The sequence below is a fragment of the Mustela putorius genome, unplaced genomic scaffold (genome assembly GCF_011764305.1).
Source record: "Mustela putorius furo isolate JIRA1106 unplaced genomic scaffold, ASM1176430v1.1 tig00000407_pilon_pilon_pilon, whole genome shotgun sequence".
NCBI classification, from domain to species: Eukaryota; Metazoa; Chordata; class Mammalia; order Carnivora; family Mustelidae; genus Mustela; species Mustela putorius.
Genome location: NW_025421373.1, coordinates 27546341 through 27570833, shown reverse-complemented (window position 1 = coordinate 27570833; position 24493 = coordinate 27546341). Strand labels below are relative to the sequence as shown.

Genomic DNA, 24493 nt, shown 5'->3' with positions numbered 1-24493 from the left:
TCTCTTATGGTTTGTCTCCCTCTCTGGTTTCTTCCCTTTCCTTTATGATCCTCTGCACTATTTCTTATATTCCACAAATGAGTGAACCATATGATAATTGTCTTTCTCTGATTGACTGATTTCACTTAGCATAAAGCCTCCAGTTCCATCCACCTTGATGTAAATGGTAGGTAGCCATCCTTTCTGATGGCTGAGTAATAGTCCATTGTATATAGGGACCACATCTTTATCCATTCATCCATTGAAGGACATCTCAGCTCCTTCCATAAGAAGAAACGTTTTGGTCATTAAAATGTAACAATCCTGGACCAGATCTATCATATGTCCTGTGGAGTTTAGCCTCCTCCCAGCAGGGAGAAAACGACATGGAGGTGGCCAAGCCTGAGAAACTCTCTCTTGTGGTGCACAGACCTGGAGACCTGAGCCTGGACAACTATCCTATCCCTGAACCAGGCCCAAATGAACTGTTGCTGAAGACACATTCTGTTGGGATCTGTGGCTCAGATGTCCACTACTGGCAGCATGGTCGAATTGGCCATTTTATTGTGGAAAAGCCAGTGGTGCTGGAGCATGAAGCTTCAGGGACAGTCATAAAAGTGGGATCACTGTTCAAGCACCTAAAGCCAGAGGATCGTGTTGCCACAGAGCCTAGCTCTCTGCGAGAAATGGATGAACTTTGTAAGATTAGCAGGTATAATCTGTCACCATCCATCTTCTTCTATGCCACGCCCCCTGATGACAGGAACCTCTACTGGTTTTATAAACACAACGCTGACTTCTGCTACAAGCTTCCTGACAATGTCACCTTTGAAGAGGGGGTGCTGATTGAACCACTGTCTGAGGGGATCCATGCCTGCCGGCAAGCTGGAATCACCCTGAGGAACAGGGTCTTTGTGTGTGGAGCTGGGCCATGGGACTGTTCATTCTGATCATGGCCAAGGCAATGGCTGCAGCTCAAGTGCTGGTGACTCATCTGTCTGCTTCTCAGTTGTCTAAAGCTAGGGAAGTTGGGCCTGATATTGTCCTCCAGATCTCCAAAGACAGCCCTAAGGAAATTGTCAGTAAAGTGAAAGATCTGCTGGGGTGCAAGCGAAAAGTGACCATCATGTTCCCAGGAGCGGGGCCCACCATCCACTCAAGCATTGATGCTTCTCATTCTGATGGGACCCTGGTGCTCGTAGCGCTGGGCTCTGAGATGAGCCCTGTGCCCCCAGTGCACGCTGCCATCCAGGAGATGGATATTAAGGTTATGTTTCAATATTGCAACACATGGCCAATGGCGATTTTGATGCCTCCAAGTCTGTGAAAGTAAAGCCCTTAGTAACCCATAGATTTCCTCTGGAGAAAGTTCTGGAAGCTTATGAAACAGCCAGAAAGGGATTGGGCTTGAAAGTCATGCTCAAGTACAACCCTACAGACCAGGATTCCTAATATGAACTGGACCCTGCCTTCATCCCCACCCCCGCTCCAAAACACCTCAGTATCTCAGGGTGGGGGGCTTTGATGCAGAAGTTTCTTTTGAGTAACAAAACTAATTAAAATAATTCATTATAAGCAGAGAGCCTTACCAAAAAATAAAATTAAATTAAATTAAAAAGTTCACACTACTGACCATGTGGCAGAGTTTTCCATATTGCTTTCTATATTTGATAATATTTTTGGGGTGGTGAAGAAAATGTGGCTCAGAATAGTCAAGGGACTTTTCCAAGGGCAGAAAGCCATGAATCACCTTTAATAGGACTTGAACTTCAATATTCTCCTTTGAGTCCAGCACTCTTTCTCCTAAATGCAACAAATGGACTATGAGGGGAAATAAGAAACTATAGGAGGAGTGGTCCGGAGAGCAGGAAGTGGGGTACTGGGTTTCACTTACCCAGTCCTACAAAATGGCTGTTGTTTAAGGATCTTGACTTTTTATTTGTGTGTGTGTGTGTGTGTGTGCGCGCGCACACGCATGCGGGCGCATGCATGTACTTTGAATTTCTTTGCTTTGCAGACAACACTATTGCTAATCCACTTAAGTAGGGAGAAAGGAAAAATGGGAAGGATCATGATTATTTGACACAAGAGAGGTTTTCTTTGTTTAGGTCCTCACTGTGTGACCCTGTGTTAGAACTAGAAAGAGCTCATGTTGGATTTTTAATTTCAGTTTACCTGTTTTAATGGCATATATTGCTACAATAACAATCACCCTCCAAGCTCTGGGTGCTGGAACTCACTCTCTGAGAGACTTCTTAAGAAATTGCCATAACTCACCTATGAATAAATTACCCATCATGAATGCACTTCAGCCCCAGAATAATGTGATTTGCCCTGACCCCATTAAATTATATCAGTGTAACTACACAGATGCTAATTGTAATACTCTGTTATTTGCACACAGAATCAAGGGGCAATGTCCTGTCTTAAGAGTTTAATGGCTCTAAAGCAGCAAGAAGCAGACTTCGTTATCCCTCTCTGGCTTTTCAGCAGCTGGTGGTCTCTGTAGGAAAATGCAAATGCAGAAGCAGAGTAGTCGAACCCTGGGTATGTTTGCATTTATACCTGCTAATTAAACCAAAGGAAACACCTTATCTTCCCAGCTGAAAACCTAACCTGGGACCTCAGCCCAGGTATAAGCCAAGAGTATAGTTGTACACCTCACTTAGAGCAGTGCTGTCTGCTGGAAATATGGTGTGAGCCAAAATTGAGAGCCACATGTGTCATTTTACATTTTCTAGTACTTCAAAAAAAAAAAAAAGGTAAAATTAGTTTTAACCATATCATTTAGGCCAGAATATCTAAAATATTGTCAATTCTATATGTAATCAATATTTTAAAAGTTGAGATATTTCACATTGTGTTTCCCATATTAAGTCTTCAAGTTCCAATGTGTAGAAGATAAAAAAAACTTTTTCCTCCACCTTCTTATATTCAGTAATGAAGCCATGTGAATTAAACTGACAGGTGACAAATTAACAGAAGAAAGGCATACACATTTTATTTGATGTTAGCATTTTAATTTTTACGTGCACTGAGGTCTTCGTAGGAAAGAAGTGAAGGCCTAGAAAGGAGGTTAGATCTAGGGACTTACATGTCATTTTAACCAAGGCCAATCAGTTGTGGAGAAGCAACTAGACACAAGAAAAAGAGTTCGGGCTTCTAGACGTGGTAAATTGTAGGAAGGTAAATATATGGAGGAGACAGATGGAAGATTAGGGTTCTTATAGTAAGGTTGATTTGTACAGATCCATCTCCCTGCTCACCTTCTGTCTCTGGTGCTAAGGTTGTTTTCATCCTCCATGGATGGGCGAGGGGAGAAGGAACAATTTCATAAGACGACGTGTATGCCAGCTTTTGGCAGAAGGGGAGAGCACAGAGCTCTCTATGGCTACTATTTCTCAAGTGCAATCAGCTCAAAATAATCCTTGTTCCAAAGAGGTGTATTTCGGGGTGGTTTTCTGAACTCCTTCACAGGACATCTCAATTTGGACTCTCCATATTCCAGCTTCTCAAGAGCCACAGGTGACTAGGAGTGACTATACAGGACAGTGCAGATGTACTATTTCTTGGTGTTCCTCCCACAGCAGCTTCTCCAAGTGCAAATAACTGAAGACTTAAATTAGGCCCAGAGTATAAAGTGTTACACAGCATCTCTAAAACATGGTAAGCTCCAATAAATGATAACTATTATGATTAATATTATTGTTATTGATCTTGAATTGACTATATTCAGCTTGCCTTATGTCAAAGTCCACATCTGGGGGAAACTGGCTGGCTCAGGTCAATGGAGCATTTGACTCTTGATCTTGTGGTTGGGAGTTCAAGCCCCGTGCCAGGCATAGAGCTTACTTTAAAAAAAAGTCCACATCTGAATTTTTACACCCTTCTATTGCCCATATGCGCAAAACACCAAAATCTTATTATGTAAAGCCTTGGTAAATGCCATGCATAATATCATCTTTAACTACAGCTTTTATGACGTAGCTGTCTCACACTTAAAACAGTTTTATCATACATCTGATTTTACATATCTGCATAACACCTGTACTATTATTTTATATTTGTCTTTAAATCACCTTATTTCTTTGAACTGAGTATCTAGGAACTACACTCTCATCCTAGGAAGTCACAACCCTAAAATCAGGGATTTGCTATGCTAGATGTATATATTTTCCTAATGTTAAAATAAATGTATAACTTACAAAAAACTCTTTGTGCCTGTCCTAAAGACATCCTATATACAAGAATAGTACACCTAACTTACTTTGAGGGGAAAAAATGATATAGTCAGTGTATTTATACAGTATTCTGTCCTGGCTTTTCTATCATTTCCCTGCTGATCTTCTGTCTCTGGTGCTAATGGTTGTTTCCATCCACCAGGTATGGGCGAGGGGAGAAGCTTTGTGGCCTTGGTCAGTTATATAAGCCCTCTAGCCACTAGTTGTCTTTTCTGTAAAATGAGGATAGCAAACAGTATCCACTGCCCGAAATTTTGAGTGTTAGAGAAGATAATGCATACAAAGTGTTTAACACAGTGCCTGGTTTTCTTGAGTGCCTTGATCAAGAAAAGTTTGATCTAATCTTTATCATAAGTGATTTATGGTATATAAAATATTTCCTGTGTATTAATTTCACAAGAATATGCTAAAGAAATGAAAGATCATTATTTCTACTTTAAAAGATAAGGAAGCCAGGCCTGATCATTTGTCCAGGGCTAATGAACCAGTGTGTAGCAAAGTTGGACTTCAAGTCAAGTCTTTGAAGGCACATTCATTGCTACTTTCACTGAACTACACTTGCCATAGTAGAAAATGTGTTTGCCTGGTTGGTTTGTTTTTTGTTTGTTTGTTTGTTTTTGTTTTGTTTTGTTTTATCATTGCCACCTACTGAAAAAGAATTTTCCCACTGGCAAAAAAACTGAGTACAGGAAGTTGGAGAGTCATTTCTTTCATGACCATCAGTAAGCATTTGTGAGGCAACCAAGACATGCAGAGCCCTGTTCACTGAGAAGGTATGGTTTCCTCTGCTCCCTTAGCTGACCACAGACCAAGCTGCAGTGAAATCTACCCTCAGAGCAAACACTCAGCTGTGTGTTACCATGAAGCCATCACTCCAACTTGCACTACCTGTCACCAGGTGAAATCAAGAATCTGAGTAACTTCTCAGGCGACGTGGTTCAAATAGTTTCTGGTGCCTCAAATAGTTTGGTCTGTCATATTGGAGGAGGAAAGTACAACGTTATTCTGGAATTTAATTTCATGTCAAGGTCCAAATGCTTTGTTTCACTCTATAAAATTGTTAAAGCACACAGCCTCAGTGTATCCACAAAGTAAGGTCAGATTCTGCCTTTCAACATGCCCAAGAAACTTTCAAGGGAAATTTAAGTCAGAGAATCCCAACAGAAACTGTCCTCCAGATATGAGGCAGCTATTAAAAAAAAAAAAAAAAAAAAAAACTGCGGGTCCCATTCAGAAGGACTGAAAAACAGCCACTATGGATACCACATTCTCTTCTGTTTCCTTCTCCACCAAGATTTCTACAATTAAAGTAAAATATGGATTGCTAATGATCACAACTCACATCTCCAGAAGAGACACATTTTAAAAAACCTAACAATATAGAATCTGTAGCACACAATTTCGATTTTAATTCTCTTTTAAAAATTATTATATATATCTTGGCCGATGAAAACACAAAATCTGTTGGTGCAGATATATTGCTGTGTTAAAAAAAAAAAAATCCAAAATGGCTTATTCTATTTGATCCTATTTCTATGAAACAACAACATCTTAAACATCTATTTTTTAACTGTGTATCTTTATCCACCTACCTATCTACAAGAGAGTGCATCAACATAACAGTGTCTCTCTAGAGGACAGGCAGATTATGTTCTGTTTTTTTCCCTCCATATAGCTTTGTATTCTAACATAGACAATAAACAGGTGTTATTTGTAGTATGTTTTCCAAACTATTTAAAAATAACATTTCAGAAGCACTTTAGCTCCAGATTGCCAGCTCCCACAGGGAAAAGATGGACCACATTTCATCAAACCCTATTACACAGCACCATCTTTGGGAGGAAAACATCTACATAGATATCACCTTAAGCAAGCTTCTAGAGAAACAAACAGGCCAACTAGAGACTACTAACAAGCTATTCAATAGCCAGAAATTCAGGTAACCAGCCTGAGATGCTTTCCATGACCTAGGAATTGAATGTGTGTTTTCAGCCTAGACGTATCACCTGGGGACATTTTCTCACTCAATATAATGAGGGTAATGTGTGTCTGTTTTGCAGGGTTACCTGAGTTGTGGGATAAAGTACAACTGAGAGAGCAGAGGTGTTTAATGAACAGGAGCTAGCTTCAGCCAAGCCCAGGCAAAGTCCCTTCCCCAGGGGAGAAAAAAGGAGGAGACATTTATTCCAAATTCCCAAACCCCCTCTTCCTTTAAAAAAAAAAAAAAAAGATTATTTATTTATTTGACAGGCAGAGATCACAAGTAGGCAGAAAGGCAGGCAGAGAGAGTGAGGGGGAAGAAGGCTCCCTGCCAAGCAGGGAACGTGATGTGGGGCTTGATCCCAGGACCCTGGGATCCTGATCTGAGCGAAGGCAGAGGTTTAACCCACTGAGCCACCCAGACGCCCCTCCCTCTTCCTTGTAAGTAATACAGGAAGACTCTGAAACCTTTCCCTCCCTCAGCATCAGATTCTCAAGTGTGACTGGTGAGCCTCGAGCTCCAACTGTAAACAAGAAAAAGAAGAATCTCTCAGGAACGAACTTATTCTTAACCATAATGGTCAAGAGCTAGAATCCTGAATTTGCTCTGTTCACAGAGAGAAAATTCGAATTTTGATAACGCAGTTCAGAAATGAGCACTAAAAATGGATAATGCAAATCCACTGAGGAGAAAAGTAATTGTCTTAGAAAGAAGAAAATTTTGCATAATAAGAGATAGGCTTAGAGAGGCTAGCTTAACCAAATCCACACAGGTAGGAAGTGGTGATACTGGGGGATTGGAAGTGGGTTTGATTCCACCAGCTTCCTTGTCTTATCACAGTTATCAAATCCTCAGGTTTGAAATGAATTTTAGAGGCCACTAGTCAGTGTCCTCATCTCTTAGAGGGCACAGATAATAGCAGATCAAGGAATTGTACTGTAGTCTGTAAACTTGTCTATTAAAATATAATTAGGCTGCCAGATTTGGAAAATAAAATACAGGATGCCCTGTGAATTTGAATTTTTAATAAATAATATTTGAGTATTAATGCATAGACATACTTATACTAAAAGAAATCGTTATTAAATTGAATTTTAACTGATGCCCTGTATTTTATCTGGCAACCTAAAATACAATGTCAGCCCAGCATTCTACTTATGATCTAAGCAAAAGAAGAGATTCTTCTTGGAATGCTGAAAGGTGTAATTCAAGGCAAAAGGATGACATTTTAGAGTTTTTAAACTATAAAACATTGATGAAGTACTTTACACTTGACTAATAACTTCCTTTGATTTCCGTCCTTCCAACTGACACTCAAAGAAATTATGCTCCTTGCTCTATGTCACACAGCTAGTAAGTTAAAATGTCTGACGTTAAGTCTAGATAATCTAATGCTCCTGTTACTCTTACTACCATTGATAATTATGGAAAGCACCACTATAATGTATTGTTTACTGTATTACCTGCCAGGTGCTATGATTAGATTTTATACGTCTTTTTTTATGAGGATAAACTTCTGTTCAGAATAGATTCTCACTGAATACTGTTTAGATTCTTCCTCAAAAAATTTATTTCAAATACCAAAATGATGAAGGGGGGGCCTGACTGACTCAGTCTAAGTGTCTGTCTTCAGCTCAGGTCGTGATCCTAGGGTCCTGGGATCAAGCCCCCCTCCCCATTATCAGTAGGGGATTCTCCCTCTCCTTCTGCCCTTGCTCATGTGCACTCTCTCTCACTCACTCTCTCAAATAAATAAAGTCTTTTTTTAAAAAATTCCAAAATGATGGAGTAATTATTCATTTAGAAGTCTACAGAATACCAATTTAAGATTTGGGAAGAGTTAAGAAAACATCTCTCTCTCTCTCTCTCTCTCTCTCTCTTTTTCAGTAAATAATTTAAAACAACCACAGAGGTTTTCGAGAGAAAAAAAGAGATAAATCAGTGAATAGGGATCTGTAGAACAAGCCTTGCTTCTCTAAGCTTTGTCTGAAAAAATATGGTTAGAGAAGGAAAATGGAGAAAGAACTAAATTTTTTTGTGTGTTTAATTAGATAGTATTATGGTTCTTCAACAGACAACTTGCTTCAATTTGCAGCCTACACAATACACAGAACGTGATCCCAGGAAGAGTCCACCTGCTGCTGTTACCATGTAGAGTTCTGTTGTTGAAAGACTGTAGGGGTTTGATTGATATGAAGTACTAGGAGGTTGCTGAACTGAGGGACCACCAGCAAAACTCACAAGTAACCTAATAACAGAGGGTTTAATGGCTATTTTACAAAACAGAGGAAATAAGAAGGGAAAGAGGACAGGAGATGAGAAAGGAAGCAAGAAGGGAAGAATGGAATAGAGGAATAGAGAAGGCAGCAACAGATACCGGGCGGTGCGGGGGAAGAAAAGAACTGAATTCAGTAAGGGTCAAGAGGGTAATTCTAGCCCCAACTCTACAGCCTTCTAGGGATAAGATTAGATGAGGTCCTGCTTTGGTCACTTCTTTGAATCTCAGACCTTTAGGCGGGAGGGGGGGGGTTCTCCCAGATGTGGGTATGAAGTTTTATTTCCTTTTCTCCAGTTTAGGTTTTATGTCAATTATTAGACCAGCTACAGAATCAAGAATGAAGGAATATTTTTTTCTTGTGCATTCTCTCTCTCTCTCTCTAAAATAATAAATATAATCTTTAAATAAATAAAAATAAATAAAAAGGATGATAGTGTCTACCCCATGAAGCTCTTATAAGGTCAGTTCTAAGAGCTAAATAGATAATAGCTTCAATTATTATGGCTATTATCATTATAATCATTCATCTAGAAAGTGGAGGGGTATAGAATATAGCCTACTCCAAGCTAAGTACAATATATGTGTCTTATTTTTTATTCATTTATTTGTGATTTTCTCACGGGCACTACCATTCCTCATCATACCATCTGAGAAGTCTTTATCCAGAATTGATCCTAAGGCTCCTTCCATTTCTGATGTCCCCTGACTCCACAGTAAAATAAGCTGCTAAACACAGGCTTCTATACCCTCAGCAAGAGGGCTAAAGCCCACAACATGTGCTAAATGAAATGTACTGAACACATGAATTTTTTTTAATACAGATGAATTTTTTAAACAAATGAATTTTTTTAAAGTTGAGGACTTACAAACCCTACCCAGTTCACAAGCCCAGATTCCAGCCCTACCTCCCAGCTGCAAGGACTTTTTCAGAGCCTGTGGTTTTGATACTCAAAAAGGGAAAAAGGCAAATGCTTAGTGCCATTCCCTCCCAGGCTAAATTTGCCCACAATCATCCAACCATTAGCTGTTTCATTCATTCACTGACTTATTCATTAGCTTGGTGAATATCTACACAATTTCCCCCATGTTCCAAGCATTGTTCCAGCAATGAGGAGATTACAATGATGAATCATTCATAGAGCAGGCCTTCACAGTAATTACAGTCTCCTTGAGGGGGAAAAATATGTACAGTAATGGTAATTTAAGGTGAGGAGTGCTGAGAGCAGCAGCAGTTTAATGCAGTAACAGATTACAGTCAGCTTTGAGGAGCAGCAACGTCTTCAGGGGAAAAGCATGTGGCATTTAAAGAAAACCTTAAAGGAGACAGGCACATGGACATTGCCAGCAGAAGAAATTCACAGGCAAAGAATGCCACACCCTAACAACAGCTTACGTCATACTGTGTGGCCTATCATGGGCCACAACGTCACAGGGCGTGAATCCTCGGAAGGATATCCCAGGTGTGCCACACCCAGGTCCCTTGATTAAGCAAGCACCCTCTTATTATTTCTCAAATGTAAATATTCATGTGAGATGAGTAAGCAGTAGTAATAGTGAAAATTTATCTAGCCCCGGCAAAGTGCCCCATACTATTTTAAACCATTTGTACGTATTGGCTCATTTAATCTACACAACAAATGTGGATTTCAGGGTGAAGAATTTGACCAAATCAATGAATAATGAGAACTGAAGTTCAGACTTTTTCCCAATTCTTTCTGACTACAGACTCAGGCCAAACTCTAATTCATTATTGTTATTCTGAGAACACTCCTTCCCCAGGGAGGAAACTGAAGCCCAGCAAAGTTAAGAAACTTGAAGGCTCCAGGTCACACAGCTAGGAAATGGCATATTCAGTCTTAGACCCAAACCTTGATTCACCAGCGGTCCTCTGAAGGCCTGTGCCTGTTCTTATTATCAGCAGCTGTGCTTAAAGTAACTTACTGTGTGCCAGGTACTGTTCCAGTTATTGACGGGGAGGAACCCATTTAGGCCTTGCAATGGCCCCATGAAGACAGTACAGATGTGAGGATTGAAGGAGAGAGGCATTAGGTAACTCACCCACAGACACCGTTAGGAGTTGGTGCACCCAAGAGTTGGACTCAAGCCAGCTGGCTTCCCAGTCTGAGTTTTAACTGTGGCATCATACCCTCTCTTCTAAAAAAAAAAAAAAAAAAAAAAAAAAAAAAAGAGGAAGAACGGGCAGAAGGCAGACACATTTTGAACATTCAGAACCCCACGCCCCTCACTCAGAAGACACCTGAAATGATTGAAATTCTGAGGGTAACATGTCTAAAAGACAAAGCACTCCCTTGGGAATTACTCTTTTCTGATTTGAATCATATGTATTTTCATTGCAGGAACTGTGGAGGAGTTGGGGAAGGATTTCATCGCATACACTTTCTGTATGTTCAGATTGACTTTGCCCATATGCACCCTTATAGAAGCCACTTGAAATCTTTAAAATCGGAGCACGTAAGCAGTGTGTGACTGTGTTTGTGTGCACGCACACTAAATGGACAAACAAATGGAGGGAGCTATTTAAAGTATGAGAGGCAAGTGAAAAGATACACTTTAAAATTGGAGGAGATTAGGGTCTCCAGAGCTTAAATGAAAGGAGTCCTATGGAGCCTTTTTTAATTTCTACAATTTAATGTGCTGTAACCTTCTTTTTAATAGTAGCTATCATCTCAAATGTGGTGGGCATTTTCATAAGCCAGAAATGATCATTAGCTCTTAGAGTTAAAAGACACCAGTGACTGACTGATAATCTGCCTTAGTTAAGCCATTTCCTGCCGCTCTCTTTCGCTTGTTTTTATTCAGAGTGTGAAAAAAAAATGCTTAGCAGGTGGACTTTCTGTTGAAAATTGAAGGAAAGATGTATTTTGGCTAATCGCTTTGTGCAAGAGTTGGTTAAGAAATAAGAGCTGGCATTAAAGACAAGATAAGTGTGCAATTAATGACAACTGTGTAGGAATTAAAGAGCAGGAAAATATTACAGCCAGTCTACGCTAATAGCATGAAAATAAAACCTCTCCACTCGAGAGGCAATCTCCTCTGCTTCCTTGTTTTATATCTCGAGTCTTTTTCAATTAGCTGCAGGTCATGGAAAAACAAATAACAAATCTATCATCCATCTTTTGCTTCCATTTGAAACTGCAGTATGAGGTTGCTGGTAGAAGTAAAATCACTTTAAAAGTTTATTATGTACATAAGCTCATGTAAAATTTTAATTATGGTATTTGTTATGATATTACAATATGCTGATACTAACTACTAACAATTCCCGAGAATAATTTCTCTCTGCCAGGCCCTATGCTGGTCTCATGAGGATTAACTCAGTCCTCACAATTTGGAAGGATGAGTGGTGATAACCAATGGGGAAACCATGGCTCAAAGACGTAACTTATCAAAGGTCATACAGATTATTGGTAGTGAAGAAGGGTTCCAACTCATGGGCATGTGACCAAAAGCCTGTTCTCTTGATATCTACGCAGTATGCCAGTTTTACCTGTTATTTCTCTAGTCTTAAGCAATTCACTCGAAACAGCAAGGAAACCCGTTAATGCCCATCTTATTATATGATGGTTGTATGAAGTAGTGGTTCTCAGACTGGAACCTGTGGAATGCAGGGAAGCACCTCTGAAACCAGAGGATATTGAATGATGTCCCTTCCTAGAATGTTAAAGCTAGTCAGTTGGTAATAGAAACATTATCTTTATTTTAAAACACATACGGTAGAGAAGTCACATGAATTTTTAAGGTAAAATATGGTGAACATTAAAAGAAATTTGGGGTTCGGCTGTATGTTCCAGAAGGGCTAAGACCCAGACCCAAGTCTTGATTCATCTTTCTAAAGTCATCATCACACCTCAGCCTGCCCACTATCCCCTCTTCTTTTGGTGATAGCACTGGGGGAGGGGGGGCGCACCTTCACATGCGTTCTCACTCTCAGTGACTTGGTGGTGGAACACATTCCTGACTCTAGTGGAAAACTGTGATCCAGGACTGACCGATGGGACCCAATTATAGGTCACTGGGAAAGAGAAATTATTCTGTATTGACTTGAAGCTGGGAAGATGACTGCCTAAAGCTGCTGCAAGCCATCTGGCCTCTGTGTAAGCAGAGCTTGCCTGAAATGACGCCAACATAGAGCAAATCAGGGCCAAGAGATGGAGCAAGACCAAGTCCTGCTGAAACCGTCTGAGCGCTAGTCATGCTTAAGGTGACATCCTGAACTCATTCGTTATGTGAGCCAGTAAATTATTTTTTGTATAAACGTGTTTGTGCTCTCACTTGCCATGGAAAGTATCCTAATACAATGCCCATTAAGCCCTTTGATCATTACAGAAACTCAGAAGTCAAGCCGTTGGCCACAAGATGGAAGAAAAAGTCCACAGGTGCTGGTGGTGTTTCCACAATGTAGTTCATATGCATAAAATGAGAGAAGAAGGATCAGAAACTCAGAAAAAGAAAAGGCTTATGGAAATGAATAGCCAGGACCCTTTACCTACACAAGTACATAAATCAAGCAATGAAATAAAAATGATGTATTGAGAAAATGGGAAGGATTCCCAGAATAAATAATTCTTTCTGTTCCCATCATAATGTGATATGGATGTGCCTGGGTAGGAACTACCTATGTGATGAGATAAAGAAAAGAATAAATGTAACTTATCCTAACCTTTAAGGGGCACCTGAGTGGCTCAGTGGGTTAAAGCCTCTGCCTTCAGCTCAGGTCATGATCCCAGGGTCCGGGGATCGAGCCCCACATCAGGCTCTCTGCTCGGCAGGGAGCCTGCTTCCTTCTCTCTCTGCTAGCCTCTCTGCCTACCTGTGATCTCTCTCTGTCAAATAAATAAAATTTAAAAAAAAAGAAAATCATCTGCCATGTTAGTAAAAAGAGACAGATAATTAGAAACAATGCACATATATATTTACATATACCTGCTGTATTTTTCAAGAACCTGGGTCTAAAATTGGTGCTATTGTTATTTGTTGGGCTTCCTAACTTGAAACTTAATACCTTTTAGTGCTACAAAAGCAGAGTGGGATCCAACCAAGACCAATGTCAAAGAAAGCTCTCAGGTCTGGTCTCGGCTCTATTCATTATTACTATGTGGTCCTGGAACCTTTTTGACCTTGAAGGTATCCCCAAGTCTGGTTCAAATGTAATCATCTCAGCTTCCTTCCATATAGTCCACATGCCCTCATACCCCCCTGCAGAGCCTCTCTGTGCTCAGGCCACCAGCCTGCCACCCAGGCTGTTCTACATGCACCTGTCCCAATACTGCCTCCTTTTTAGCATCTATGTCAGGTCTACCTACCTACTTGCAAAGTCTTCCTTGCCGTCCCAGTTTACACTTATCCCTTCCAAGTTTTCAGAACATAGAGTACCAAGGAAGTTGTTTAAAATGTCATCTAGTTTAATCCCCTCTTCTTTCCACCAATTTGTGGATTATGTATTTAACTGGTGCAAACTCAGATGCCTGCAGGGAACCCAAGAAGTGCGGGATGTAAGATGACAGGAGGAAGGTGTATAATTGAAAGTAACACTTGCCCAGTTACCATGATTTCTAAAATATTACACATGTATAATAGTCAAGGCAAATTCAAATGCAAACTATGTGAGACCAGTGGCCCAGCACTCTAGACCCTGCCTTACTTATATCCTCTCAGCCATGACATGACTGATCATAAATGCTGACTGAAAATCCATGGTATTTTTTGCTCAATAGTATTTCAGCTCTATTAAAATTCCTTCTTTAGGAATCAATTAATACCTGAAGTCTTTGCTACCCTAGGAAGCACTCAATTATCTCAAATTTCTGGTATTTGCCCACAATTATTTCAAATGCATTATTAGTGTTACTCCCAAAATCTAATCGCCTTGAGATGAAGACGCAAGCCTTAACGTGGCACACACGTCGGGTTAGAGACGGATTTTTTTTTCACTTGACTCACACACTCTGTACCCCTGGCCATGAGAACTTCTTGTCTGAAGAGAATCTCTCTGGAGGCCTGTTTTAGAGCATGACAAATGAAGTGGTGAAGCAATTAAATCCAAAATGCTCACACACAGGATGTGGGAGAGGATCTCTCATTTCACCCAGAGATGTTGATTGTGGGATGATTTTTTGTTTTGGTATGTCTGCAAAGTAAAAATTCCTCAAGCATTCATCACCCAGCAATTATACATAAATGTTGCAATTAAGTTTCCTTTTTTTCCCCAAGCTGATAAGTGTCAGGAGAAAAAACCACATTAAATCCATTTAGGCAAGGCAGGTTTAAAAAAAAAAAATTTAATGGACCAAAATTATGTCAACAATTCTCGATTCTTGTTTGAAAGTAGGGAAATCATGATTAATCGACTGGTTTTCTGATCGTTTTATGTACTCAGTTTTCTCCCCAAGCTACCTGCCCAGGTGGGTCCTTCTAGCTCTTGAGTGAGGCTCATTTAGGTCAAAGCAGGCAACCTGCACAGAGAGTGTAGAACTCAGAGAAGTTCTTGGCATCCTTGACAAGTGACCAATGAAGAGGGCATGTCTGTTGCTAAAAATGGAGTGAAGAAACTTAGGACTTCACAAACTCCTTTCAAGAGAAACACCTGGATCCATGCCTGGGCACTGACACTTCAGTACTCATCTGCACATGAGTACGGAATGAGCACACAATTTCCTAACTTGGTTATGTTTTATATTTGGTAGTTTTGCAAAAGGAAGGAAAACAGAGGCAGGAAATGTAGAAGTTGATAATCAAATGGCATTTATTTATTTTACTGTGGAATTTAAATGAGACCTGCCATTATTTTGTTAAAGATGTCTCTACATGTGTTTGTTTTAGTGAGTTGACTCAATAAAAAAAGGAAATTTTCCCTAGACTATCTTATCTCTTAAACACGAGCTCATTAACATCAGGAAAGAAAGCTTGACATTCTGGGGAAAAATACTGACACATTTAGGCTATTAATAATAAAAATAATATTTATGGAGCACTTACCACGTTCAAACCACTTTACATGTAATTTTACAATTAATTCTGACACCCATGTGAAATAACTAAAATTATCCTCCATTTTACAGTGAGAAAACTGAGGCACAGACAGAAGTATCTCACCCACAAGGGTATAATTACTCAATAGTGGAATTAGGATACGAACTCAGGCAACTGAAGTTCAGAAAATATAAACATCTTTTCCTATATTTTTGAATTTCACCTTTATTACAGCAACTGGTGCCCCAACGACATACTTTCATGGAACATTTGTGTTCCTAAAGCAGCAACCACTTTAAATCCGCATCTCTGAGTCTGCCTACCAGGGGACACAAATGTTCCATCAGATATCACTTATGAGCAGAGCAATCTGGTCGTACACATTTTGGAAACTTGGACATAGCTGTCAAACGGGCTACCCTATTGCAGGACTCCTCAGAGCCTTCGATGTGCCAATGTGCACTGCATTTAAAATAAAATGCTGACTCCTCAGCATAGCCTACCAGACCCACCGTGATTTGGTTTCTGCAGACCTTCCCAAACCCAAACCACTGCTCTCATCTTCAATTCCTGTCCACAACTACACTTTCCCAACTTTGCTTCTTTCAAACAGCGAACCTCCTTGCTGCCTCAGTCTTTCTTTGCAATTGCTGCTCCCCGTACTTGCCCAGCTACTTACACAGCTTTCTCTTTCCCACCACTCAGGTCTCAGCTGAAATACTGGCTCTCCCAGAAAGCCTTTCCCATAAGCCCATCTGAAACCCAGATGGCAAATCCTAGCTCTCTTTATTCTGTTGCCTCTTTTATTTTGTTCATGTGTTCACTTACTTGATTATTGGGCCTTTTCTAAATAAAAGGCCCTGGAGGACATGAGGACATAAGGTCCAGATAGATAAAGACCCTACCTTATTCAATAGTAATGACTATACTCACTAGTCAGCACAATCCCTGACACAGACAAATGCCCAGTAAATGTTTGTTAAATGAGTGAATGAATCCCCAGTTTATTCTATTTCCTAAACAAATCTGACACCCCTCTTCTTTAATATCTATTACATTTCACAGAGAGCCTGTACTCTACAGAACACAGTTTGTGCAAAAGCAAAATTAAAACAAATAAACTCTTCCTACTATTCAAAAAAAGGAAAATTTAAAGGAAAATTATTCTATCTCTGGCCTACCTTAAAATAGCTAAGCTTTAAATTAATATTGTGGGGTATTTCTGATGAAATGTTTAAATGCATCTAATTAGTATAATTATGTTCCATTAGATTAATTTAAATATGTCTAGCACTTTTATGGTTTAAAGAATACAGGATATTCCATCCTCAAAAATACACCTAGGCCAAATGGTAGCTCTAGAAGTGATGTGGGTTTTAAATGTAAACAGACTTACTGAAATTCCTGAATTCCCTTGGATGTTAGCCCAGGTCCTCCAAGAATGACATACTCAAATACATGCTGTCGGCTGAATTGTGATCCCTTCACTCAAAAAGATGATAAAGTCCTAACCCCTAATACCTGCGAATGTAATCTCTTTCGGAGCTAGAATCTTTGCAGACAATCAAATTAAGATGAGGTCATTAGGGTGAACCCTAATCCACTAAGACTGTATCCTTATAAAAAGGGGTATTTGGGGGGCACCTGGGTGGCTCAGCAGGTTAAAGCCTCTGCTTTCAGCTCAGGTCATGATCCCAGGGTCCTCGGATTGAGCCCCGCGTCAGGCTCTCTGCTCAGCAGGGAGCCTGCTTCCTCCTCTCTCTATCTCTCTCTCTCTGCCTGCCTTGCTGCACACTTGTGATCTCTGTCTGTCAAATAAATAAAATAAAATCTTTAAAAAAAAAGATTTAAAAAGGGGTACTTGGGGCACAAAACAGACATATACAGAAAGAAGATGATGTAAAGACACAGGGAGGCGATCATCTACAATTCAAGGGATACCTGAGCTACTGGAAGCCAGGAGAAAAGACTAGAAAAGATCTTCCCTTACAGCCCTTAGAAGGAAACAACCCTGCCAAAACCTTGATCTTGTATTTCTTTTTTTTTTTTTAAGATTTTATTTATTTATTTAACACAGGGGGGCGGGGAACACAAGCAAGGGGAGTGGGACAGGGAAAAGCAGGCTTCTGGCTGAGCAGGGAGCCCAATGTGGGACTCGATCCCAGGACCCTGGGATCATGACCTGAGCTGAAGGCAGACCCTTAATACCTGAGCCACCCAGGCACCCCTGATCTTGTATGTCTAACCTCTAGAAATGTGATACACTATAAGCTTATGTTGTTTAAGCCACCCAATTGGGACTTTGGTAGGGCAACTCCAGGAAACTAACACAACAAATCAGAACTAATTAAAATAGATTAAGAGATTAATTAGGAAAAATGCCTGTGTAGAAAAAGGTGGCCGGGAGAGCCGTCAGAGTACATGCAGTTCTGTCCCATATGACAGGGAAAGAAGGAACGAAGGAACAAAGGAATGAACCAATGTTGGTTGAATGGAAGAGTCTTAAACTGCATTTCAAGTCCAAGAAAGTTAGGCAAAGCTGATATGGAGTCCTTGAACAAAATTTGCCCATCAGAGAAGTCCCATGCCTCCCAGGAATGGGCCTGTCTTATTGTTTTTGCCATGCCCAGTCATCAGCTGGGAGCAGTCCAAGGGGAAGTATGGCATTAGCACCAGAACAGTGATATGTTTCAAAGCATGGCAACTGGGACAGTCAGAGATCTGAGCAATATGTTTTACTGTCTCCACACTCTAGCACTGCAGTTGTCATGGAGATCTTGCTTGAAGTTAAGCTGGAGAGATGTGGGAATCCTGCTAAGAACCAGGTCCATAGTTTAAAGAGCTTGCCACTCCAGTGAGAAGACTAAACCTGCATAGTAGTTCTGCACTGCTGCTTACCAGCTCTGGGGCCTCAGGAAGCTAATTAACCTCTTTGGACTTTAGTCCCCTCTTCTATAAAATGAAAAATAATAGTAACAGTTAACTCAGATGGTCACTGTGAGTTTTAAATTAGATAACATAAGTGCTCATCATAGTTTCGGATACACTATTAACAACCAATAAAATGCAATGCATGGTTATTAACTGTTGTGGTTGTAAATACAATCAATGCAGAAAACATTCTAGAGGTTTAGTTTGCATGTTTGTTTTGACTGCCCCACATGGCTTAGCCATTAAAAAAAAATAATGAAATTAGTCTTTTATGTAGAGAAACCACTATTGATCAAATCCTCACCACCGTCCCACATCCAGATGAATAGCAAATTCTAGAGAAAGTCAATTAATGGGTCTCATTCCCCTGCCACCAGACAGCATGATGATGTATCCTAAATGGGTCCAGTTGTAGTCATCCTCTCTATCTACATTCCCAGAGAAGAGACTCTCTTTCTATAAGGATTGAAAACTGGGATATGAAGTCCTAAATATCTCTGTATAAGCTAGGTTCTAGGTGCCTCCTCCCACATCAACTTGTGCCACTCTGTCCCTTGTTTACTACCCTAGCCACACAGGTTTTCTTTCAGTTTCTAAGATGTCCTCAATACCTACCCTGATCAAGGTCTTTGCCCAGAATTCTTTCTTCTCTTTCCCAGGCCACTTCTGCAGATGCTCAGCTCATCCTTCAAAACTCAGCTTAGACACCCTTTCTTAGAGAAGACCTGTATCTTCCCTGAGGTCTCTAAAGTATTGCTAAGTCAACAAGTCCACACTCAAATCCATGATCATCTCCCAAACCTGGTTCCCTAGCTCTGCAAACTGTTCCACTATTCATAGAGTTATGCAAGCTAGAATCACTATGCATGACTTGAGAATGATGATCATGCCTTGCCTGCAGATGGAATCATTTAAGAGCAGAAGATGCAGAAACCTGGCTCCGGCTATTACTGGACTTGCTGAAGAAGTGAGTCAGTATACCTGTTTTTGTTCTTAAGCTAATCTGGGCAGGGTTTTTATTACTATAGCAAAAAATAGCTCAAGCTAATAAACTTATCATCATCATCATCATCATTATCTTCATCACCATCATTATTATGTTTGTTGTTACTTGCACCTAATTGGAAAAAGAAGAAAACCTGTATCTTCAGGAGATGTACATGTGAATTTATTGACAAACAATAGAGTAGACTTGAGGACAAGTCAGAGTTTCATCTAGATAAATGGGTTTAGGAGCTAGAACATCAGAGGTGAGTTTTCTTGTTTGGGTTTCGACTGCCCTTAACCTTCAGAAATGCTCATTTTTCACATCTGCCAAAACCATTTCACTAAACTTTGAGTACTCCATTCATCCATCCACCCGGGTGTCACTGGAAGTGATTTAGAAAGATTACAAATCTCTGCGCCTTTCTGTTGTCCTTAGAATATAGACAAAATCAAGCCTTAGATCCAAGGGCAGCATGAACTGGGAACACTATTACATTAAGTCTCATTTCTATTGGAGGTTGAATATGGTATAGGGAAGACTGGGTGGAACTCATGACCTGGGCTAAGCCCGTGAGCACATTCAATCATCCCAGCCACGGTGACTGACACAGAGATGGGCATGTAAATTTGACCAATCAGTTTGAGAATCACAGATGATTTGCTGGGAATGCTGAGGCAAAGACTTTCTTTTCTGCTGGGGATATAAGACTATGTGTGAAAACCCAGGAACTAACAACAACTATCCTGAGACCCCAAGATAAATCAGCCTTAGGATGAGGTTGAATCTGGAAAAGGAAGAGCAGAAACAGAAAAAAATACACAGTCTTCTATCACATTGTTGAGTTACTAGACCAAACCTTACCTGAAGTCAGATACTCCTGGGCTTTTGGTTACTGGAATCAACAAATTTATTTCAGACTTTAAACCTGTGTCATAGGGTTTTCCATAGCTTGCAACTAAAGCCTCCTAAGAGATTTATTTTTATATACATATTTATTTCTATAAGAAGAATCAAATTTTCTATCAGATTCTCAAGTTATCTATGACCCCAAAGAAATATCTTAAAACCCTGGACTAAAGAATTTCCAAGATTTCTTACAATATTAGCATTCTGTAATCTTCCGGTTGATTTTGTTTTAAATTCCAAGCTTAGCTAATAATGCATAAAACTAGGCAATGCAAAAATATGTTTTCAAATAAAATTGGACTTTCTATTATAAAAATATTCTTATTAGAAAAAGTATTTGAAAATATAAGAAAGTACAAAATAACAGAGAGACCGCCACTGTTGATATTTGGGGGATTGTTTTTCTATGCATTTTTACTCATAATTTTATGGAAGTTTCAATGTGGTAAAGCTGATACTATATATACACATTTTTTTGGTCTCTTTTCCACTTGACATTCTAACATAAGTATTTCTCCAGATTATCAGAAACTTTTTGTAAACATTCTTTTTAATGGCTGTATAACTTTCTACTGGTCAGTGTAATGTCCTTAATGTAAGACAGAATGAGGCTGTTGTTTTTGTGAATTCCTGTCTAAACTCAAAGGAAGGAGCTAGAGGGGTGAAAGTGTTCACTGCTATGGCAGACCAAGCTATGGGGCAAGTTGGGGAAAGAGGCGGAATCCCACCAGGATGCTCCAGGGAGTCTTTCTTCTCTAAATATCATTATCACATTTCTCTTGCTGCAGAATATCTTCCTCTGGTCCTGCAGTCACATTGAAGCTTTTGGCCATTATTGGCCTTCAAGTCCTGTAATGAATCACCTGGAGATTTTGACTCTAAATAAATCATGACCTCAACTAGCTTGAGTCAGGTGCTCACCTTCAGTTTATTCAATGACTAGGGTGGAGGGTAAAGTTACAGGTTACAGTGTCACACTGTACCAAATGCCTCCAAGGAATTCACTAGCATGGATTTGGGCCTCACCATACTGATGGGAAGAACAATCAGTACACAGCAAGAAAGAAAAACAACAACAACAACAACAACAAATACAAAACAGGGCTCATACTCGTGCTTTTGGAAAACAGACCCCCCAACTATTCACCATAACAGGCTGTAAATATAACAACACATTCTCTACATACTTGATCCTCAATTTCTCCATTATTCTTTGTACTGAACACCAGCTTTTGTAGATTTCCCCAACTATGAGTTTTCCTGCTGAGCCTCATGCAGTGCTTGGATTAGAAGTTACATTTTTCATATCCATGGCATTTCTTAATCATTTTATGCCCGATTTCTTCAAGACTGGACTTAGCTGAGACTACATGGGCTTTCTCATTGTTTATAATACAAAACACTTCCATTCTGGATCTGCCCTAATTAAGAGCAAAAAAAAAAAAAAAAAAGAAGAAATTCAGCTTATTCTGCATACTGGATTCATTAGGCATAAATGTCTTCTGCCCACCCCAGCTACCCTACAGGTTTGAGGATGGGGAGCTGAAGGTGGAGTAGGCAGTGGGGGAAGCACAGGTGAGAGAAAAAGAGCAAGAATTTAAGTTACTCCTGTGGGCTCTACTGTGTACCTTGTAAACATTCACTGAGAACTCTCTGAAGTTTACACTCCTTTGAAGGGCACAGTTAATAAATGTGTATCCCTAAGGAGACATAAAAGGGCTGATGTAGCCTGTTGCTTTTGCTGATATAATCAGTAGCTACACACATCTCCCATTTTTTAACTGCTCACAGTCTGAATGGCAATGATTGAAGAACTTTTCTTCCTTCAACAGTCCTTCCTCTCCACCCCACCTCCCAGATTCATCAAGACCTGTACCAGGTGCTGTAAGTTTACACAAACAGAAATATAACATAACCCAGATCCTAAAAAAGTTTCCAATGAGCAAAAATGCTATAATGAGGTACAAAGTGTGATCCAGTGTAGACATAAGAGGTGCTAATTCTGATTTTGAGATTAAAAAAAAATTTATGGAGAAAATGAAATTTACTTGAAGTCCATTAAATGTGGACATGATGGAAATAAGGGGAAAGGGTTATGCAGCGATATTCACATAATAACACAAATAAAAATGGAAGAGATGGTAAAGATCAGTGTAGCTATTCAGAAACCATTGCATATTCCAGCAAGATTCTAGCAGAAGTTCCAAATGGTCCATTTCGAAGGAAAGCTGGAAAGATGGATTAGGGCCAGGCACTGGCAGACCCTAAAAGTTGGACTAGGACGTTTAGGTTTCATCTTGTCTGCAGCGTAAAGCCATAGAAAGTTCTCCAGTTAGGAAGGAAATGGGACCTTGTTCTCACTGAAGCAGAGTAGCTTTGGAGGCAGTTAAAAGGAAGGACTGAGGGACAAAGTAGAGATCGGAGGTCAAGGGAACAGTTGAGTAGTTGTGCTATGTTTAGGCAAGAATTCCTAGAACCAGCCTTGTGGCAGCACCAAAGAAAAAAACTGCCACCAAAGTTTTTTACCTACAACACACACTTGAAATAGTTTCCTTGTTCAAGCCCTAGGAAGGAAGGGTTCACATAGGCTGGATTTGTCTGAGGAAGAGGAGACAGAACTTAAGAAAAAATAAAAGAGACAGAACTTAAGAAAAAATAAAGGAAAATAAAAGTTATGGAAGCGAGGATGATGTACCACTCTGCTAAGTATGTCTATAGACCTCTAATTCAGTTTAACATGAAGGATGTACAAAATCTGAACAGTGGAAAGGTAAAAGAGGAAGGAGGGGATCCTGGACATGAGAAACACTATAAAGAATGGTTCTGAGACCTGATTAACAGTATGTGCTGGAAAAGTTTGGCTGGTCAGATGGATGACCTTAAGCAGGGTTTAAAACCAGTGGGACAGTGGAATCAAAGAATGAGATTCCTGAATACTATCTAGGAAAATTTGGGGGTGGGCAAAATGCAGTGATGATCCATTATGGTTTGCTATGCAGGCAAGTGCATGAGTCAGGAGGTGTTAGAGCATCTGTAATCCATGGTATTCAAGGTAATGTCAACCTCTCCATGGTTATTTCTTTCATCCACCAACCAAGAACTTCCTTACTGTGTCATAGATTGAAAGGAGGAATATTTGCCACCAAGATGACTTACCAAAACTTGGAACTGCAAGCTACAAACTAACCTAGTATGACAGTCCCTCGCAATACTTGTCCCCACCCTATTTTCAGTGGCAAAACTGGGAAGAGTGTTGGATGCAGGGGAAGACACCAGGCTTTTTTTGTAGAGATCCAGGTCTTTTTTGTTGGGTGATTCTCCATGCATAAATAAGGATTAATTACCTTCTCAGTCTCTGTGAAAGGGTTCTTAGGAGGATCTCATGCTGGAAGGTGTGTGCAAATGCCTTGAAAGAAAAATGAGCAAAGTAAATTGCACATAGTCAAGATAGTATTAGATTCAAAATTTCAGTCTAAGTATATGATAGTAACTGCAGCAGAAAAAAGAATAGCAAAACAACAACAACAAAAACAACAAAACCCACCTCACAATTCATTTTCTTGTACACATAACATGTGTTAGGTATATGCTAGAGGTTTTACATGTGTAATCTTATTTAACCCTCCAAAGAATTCTATGAGATTTTTATCCCACTTTTTCAAATAAGAACATTGAGATTCAGAGAAGCTAAGGGCCAGGTCCAAGATCACACAGCTAGTAACAGAGTGGAATTTGAACACCATCTGATTGGACTAGAGCTCAGTCATGCAACCTCTGTATTAAACTGCCTCTGAGGTTACCCCAAGCCCCACAGGATACTTTAGAGCTGAGAGCAGGACTGGACTGAGAAGAACAACTTAGTATTAGATAGCTTGTTAGATCTGTTCTATATGGACATAGTTGGAATCCAAATCCCACTGAAGGCACAGGTGCAGCCCAGTACCAGGTTTCAGGACACAAGGAGAAATGTAGAGTAGAATGTGACCATCAAAAGCAAGATAAATGAAGCATGGGATGACTACATTACAAGTATAGCACTATACACATAGCAAAAGAGTAGAAAATTGTCATTTGTGGTGTGAATGGAAGGATGGATGGTTGGATGGGTAGATTAACAGGTGAATATATTTATATATTTACTAGTGTGAAAGCTTCTCATTTTACAGTAAATTCTCTTCTATTAACTCGTGTTGTTTTAG

General features: G+C 39.9%; 1 pseudogene; it reads left to right on the top strand.

Moving 5' to 3' along the window:
• Nucleotides 1-365: 365 nt before the first annotated feature.
• LOC101686963 lies at nt 366-1431 on the top strand (annotated as a pseudogene).
• Nucleotides 1432-24493: the final 23062 nt, after the last annotated feature.